Consider the following 5,876-nt stretch of genomic DNA (forward strand, 5'->3'; position numbering starts at 1 on the left):
TAAAACTTCTTGCAGTAGTCTCTATAACTGTGTAGGCAAACTGTAACAGCAAAGAAAATAGAAATATATAAAAGGCACAATGTTTTCTTCTGAAGCCTCAGCCACTCTTCAGGAAGGACACTTATCACTTTACATGATACTTTACAAATCAATGCTTCCTTCAAAACATGGGAGATCTTGTTTCAGTACTGCCTTTGTGCCAGAAAATTCTCTCTGACTAAGGGCTGCTTCACTTCATAGCCCGTGCAGAGTTCCTAGGGCTGAAAGCTCAGCTCAGTATCTGGGTGCCCTTCCAGCCAAGACCCTGTTCTGCCTGCACTCAGCCCCCTCAGCAATGCCAGGGGATCCCATCTGTGCCAAAGGACTTCCCTGCATCTGGAGTGGCAGGATAAAAGCCAGCTTTAGACAGCTGAGAGTACACAAGAACATGTGATCTAGTCCCACACTTTAAGAGACCATTTCAGCAACTCCTTAAAACAGGCCTGTGCCCAGTAAGGTTTGCCCTTTGAGCCTTCAGTGTAAATTGCAGTGCATTCTTCTCGTGTGTGCTTCAGCAGAATGCCAGGCTCATAATACCCGATCCAGCAGAACAGGGGTGGGACAGTCCTTTCTTATCTTTGCCTGCCCCAGATTTTACAGGCTGCTTGTTTCACCCTGCCAACACACAAGGGTGACAGCTTTCCAACCTCTTCCTCAGCTACTTACATCAGCTGGCAGAAATTCTTCAGAGATGGCGAGAGGGCTGGATATTTACAAGTGGTGTTTATTTTTCTGGAATAGCATATGCAGCCAGCTGCATGTTCTCTTCATCAGAAAGTCTTGTGATCTGAATACCCTTAAGCCACTCTCCTGTGTCTCTTGTTCCTCTTGATCAGCTTAAAAAAAAATAAAAAAAGAACACTATGCCACTTCATGGTGTGCTCTTCTTACAAGCATGATCTCGTTTGTTAGCACAGAGAGTATGGGATGGCTTTGAGAAGAGCTCTCTTTCCCAGCAGGTTTATATTTGAAGGTGACAGTAATGAATGGGATCAGCCTGTTTCTCACTTGCAAGGGCTGAGCCTCAGGCTGGAACAGGCAGTGCAGAGAGGAGGATTTGTGTCCAGTTGTGCTCCAACACCACCATGGCTTTAAGGCCCTTCTCTCAGACTCACCCTTGCTCCAGGTCATTGGTAGCAGAACCTGCATGTGAGGTTTGTCTTGGTTTCCAGCCTAAATCTACTGACTGTAGTTCTGCTCACAGTCTAAGAGAGGCCTGTGCTGGCTTCACACACAAGTGACTACAAGTGAATAAATATCAGTGGTGCCACAGCAGACAGGAGCTGATGAGCTGAGGCCTTATCATGTACCCAGAAACATCTGAGGGAAGCAAAGCCAGGCTCAGGCAGCTCCAAAGCCCTGCTCTCCACGCTCCTGTCACCTCCCCTTGCAGCTGCACTGCCTGGGCCCTACTGCTTCTGCACAGGGTGTGACAGAGAGGGGACACCCTCCAGCTCACACAGCAGGGTGACAGAACCTCCTCACTCCTCTGCCTCAGCCCTGTGCAGTTGTTGGGAAGGCAGTGTCCCCAGAGACACTGCCAGTCTGACCAGCAAGTTCCAGGGGTAGAGAGAAATGGAAGCACTACATTTCTGAACAACTACAATGAGCAATCATGGCTCAAAATTGCCATTTTAATTGTCTCCCAGCAAAGTAAAGCTTGCACAGAATACATTGCTGAAAATAACTTTTTTTTCCTTCCACTCTTTTCAATATCTTTTTTTTTCTTCCATTTTTTGCTTGGTTTTATTTTTAGCCTGGTTTTAGTGTCCAGCAGGAACACTAGAGGAGAAGAAAAGGTGGGGATTTTTCTTGCTGTTCGATGGGACTGAGCAGCCCCAAACCTCTCAACTCTAGTTTTGCACTACTGCCCTGCCTTCCTCTTGGGGGGATCAATGCAGCAGCACTGTTTGGGTTATGTGCTGGATATAGACTTAGCTCTCCTCCATTCTGCTGTTCCTGCAACTCCATTAAATTTCCACTGGGTATTTGAAAACATTATATATGTATATACACACATACACACAGACACATAAAACAGAGCTCTTAAAAAGAGTTTACATCCTGGGAGGAAGCCAACATTGATTTCTTTAAATTCAGAGTAACTCCTGACTTCTGAAGGAGTTCGTGTCTGAGAAGCAGCAATGGAGATTTGTCTTTCAGTGTTTCTGCTTATCATTCATCAGGGTTCTGGAGTACCTTCATATCTTTGTAAGGGCCTGGAGAAGCTTCACTAAAAAGCCTTGTTCCCAACAGCAAATCTGTAAAATTGTCTGAGGGACTGACTGACTACAGATAGATGTACCACATTCATTGGTCCTTGCTCCCCAGCTCCCCAGCTGCAGCACTCAGCTCCCATACAGCACCACTGCTGCTAAAGCCTCAGCATTTCATCCACTCATTCACCTGTCACAATGCAGAACGAGTCTGTGAAGTATTAGTATAACACAGGAGCTCCCAGGAGTAAGGAGGAATCTGGCATAGATGAGACAAGACCGTCTGGGTGATGGCCTGCCTGGTGAGAAGCTCAGATAGGGAACACACTGCAAACCTGCAAACATGCTGCTCACGTCCAAGGAGAAGAGGCTGCTGCCAGAAATCACCTTCTCTGTGAAAATATTCTGAAATGACAGCATCAGCCTCTAAATTTGAGAGATAAAATATCCAGTTTCTTTAGCCTCCCTCAAACTTTATCACAGACACAAAGAAAATGAAAGATAACAAAAAGAAATCTATCTGAGAAGCCATTTATTTTTATCAGCCTGGACCTTTAGGACAGAGTTCATGCAATTTCTTTTCGCACCATTCCCCTTCTTGGAGTCATCACACTTAGGCAGTAAAATATCTAATTTTAGTAATTGTCAAAAAACTGGCAACTCCTGTGTTTTTGAAAGAGTTGAATACGGTGTTAGGCTAAGTCACAATCTGGCACCCAGGTCAAGCTGGGGTTTTTTTCAAGATCAGAATTGCTTAAAGACAGCCCCCAGAGATGGAGCACAGATACTTGACTTGAACAAACTAATCTGAAAGAAATATATTGAAAATGAATGAGGTGGTTGATAAACTCCCAGGACAGAAATATCCTTTGCTCTTTGCAATAAGAACAAAAAGGCACGAATACAACAAGGACGTTTATATACAGGGGGTGATGGGACACAAAAGCAATTAGAAAGGTTGGATTTACCTTTACTTGCTTCTACTCCTATAATTGTCAGAGTTTCAGAGGAGGGGGATCCTTGTCCTGTTTTCCCAAATGTCTGGGGCTTATGATTAAGAACTCTGCACGTTGTGCTCAGCAGCACGGTGGTTTTCCATGCTCCACACTGAAATCTTCCCAGGGCAACCTCTGGCCACCATTTCTGCTTCCACCTGCCAGGAACATATTGGCCCTGCAGAAACTTCTGCAAACAAACCCTCTCAAACAGCAACAGCCACAAGTGAGTGTATTATAAATGGTAAAGGAGCACTGAACAGTTCTTTTCTAACCAGGAAAAGGCTGCTGTCAAGTGATTTAATTTCCCTGCTAAATTGTATAGTAAAAAAGAAATTGCATGTAAAGACCATGTGACTGGGAACGAAAAGCCTCTTGCTGAAAGCTTTCATTTGCCCTTTATCACACTGTTTTGCTTCATATTCTATAAATAGCTCACTGTTTTTCCTTTTGGCCTCATAACTATGAACTGGTTCCTCACTGGCTATGCAGAGACTAAAGAAAAATCTCTGGAGAATGCTGTAAGCATTTGATAGAAGCTCACAAGTGGATTAATTTCAAAACAGGGCTCAGTTGGCACATTTAAAAATATATAATAATAAGAGCTGTTTGTAATAGATTCATCTCCTTCTGTAGCAGAAATCAGGAATTGGAGTAGCTTGGTTTCTGCAATCTGATTTTAGTTACAGTTAGGCTGCAGTTTATTTTTAGTAACAAACTGTTTCCCCGAGACAGATTTGGCTGCTCATTAGCATTGGGAGTCTTCTCTACAAAAAAATATATTGTGATATTTCCTTTTAGCTTTGACTAGACCCACCCATTTAAACATAAACTCTACTCTGCAAAGACAGAGAAGATTTGATTATCCATCTTGTCATTGACAGATGATAAAGACACTGAAAATCAGTTGTCCCTCTTCCCTAAACGTTTTACTTAGTATCACCACACAGTTTTCCTTTAAAATGGCAGGGAAATCTGTTAATCTGCATTATGAGCTTAATGAAAAGAAACATAATTGAAAAATTGTTGTAATGAAAGAGAGTAAAATACCAGTTGTGTTGGATTTGTGATTTTATACCACTCAACTACTTCATCAAAACATTGGCTGGGGGAATCCTTCACAGTGACTCCTCTAGATGGGTTAATTGGCAGGTTGGGATCCAAATCGTTGCCTTCACCAACTGATCTTTCCAAAGAGAGTTTAATCTGCTTTGCTTCCCATTTCATCACTGGTGTCAGCTGCAGTAGCAGCCTTGTTTTATTTATTAATCAGTATTTTCCAAGCCACTTTTTCTGCTACACCCACCCAGGTAACCTCCAGGCAGGCAGACTCTGATTTCCAGCGCCAGAAAAGCCAGTTTTGGTCAGGCCAAGGGCCCCTCCTGCCTCCCTGCAGCAGGAGGAGAGCTTTTAAGCAGCTGAGGCCACGGTGTTTCGTGGCTTTGAACGCCTGTGTTCCAGATGTGCTTAGCTGGGCTGATTAAGGGTTACCCACAGCAGGCAGATTTACTTCGGCTCACCCCTGTGGAGGATGAAAATACCTCCCCTGCAGCACACCACACATCAGGAGATGGTGAACCTGACACAGAGCAACCTCTTAGAGCCATGGTCCTGCAAAGCTCAGCTCCCTGCTGCACCCCACATCCTGGGGTGAAAGTAAACTTGTATCTGCAAAATATTTGCTTTAGTAAAGATGAACTTTACCAGGTGTTCAAAGGAGCTAATTCCAAAACTGGCAATGTCAGAGTTCAGATGTGCCATATGGCAGATGTGAAGCACTGTGGGTTTGGGGTTTTTAATTCTTTAGCTCCCTTAGCCACTATTAACAAGGTGTCATGGTTAATTTAAATTATTTTCAAGATAGACAAGCTATTGGAGTGGATTGCAATCAATGCCTCACTAAAGCTTCAACCACTACGATGTCCTGATGGTTCAAATGTTACACAGAACTTGTAAAATCCAAAGACAACTTCTTTAAAGTTCTTTGAATTACCAGAGGATATAGTACATTTCCATTACAGAAAAATAAACCTTTTCCCTAAGGACACTGTTTATTTTTGTTATTTCAACTACTATTTTCATATCTAATAACAAGAAATAAACCCCACTTTAAAAGTATGAATACAATCTTAGCAGTTAATTGTCATGGCATTACAAAAATACCACTGAAATGGGTATGAAAATTGCTCAGAGCAATTTGCAGAGCCTTTTCATAAACCAGGGAGTGCAACAACTCCTCCAATTCATACATGTTTACACGCAGAGCTTTCACATATTTACTTGATTTTGGCAATTATGTCAGCTGGAGAAACATCATTTCCTGATGTAAAAGGCTCAGACTTCATAGATTTTTCACTGAAATCATTCATAGATTTTTCACGGAAATCAGAGCAGCTGATTCAAAAATTCTTAACCCCCGTCTTGTAACTAACCTTGACCGTTTGACCCTGAGAGGTTTAACAACTAATTGCCTCTTTGAGGGAGGGGTCTGAAAACGGATTTCAAAGAAAAACAGAGATCGTTTTATCTCTGACATTAGTGTACGAGTAGGCAGTGGCAGCCTTCTGCTCTGGGTTTCCCTTGTTTCAGCTGCCTCCAGCCCAGGAGCTGTTATTGGAGCAGGAAT

Source organism: Geospiza fortis, unplaced genomic scaffold, assembly GCF_000277835.1.
Source record: "Geospiza fortis unplaced genomic scaffold, GeoFor_1.0 scaffold318, whole genome shotgun sequence".
NCBI lineage: Eukaryota > Metazoa > Chordata > Aves > Passeriformes > Thraupidae > Geospiza > Geospiza fortis.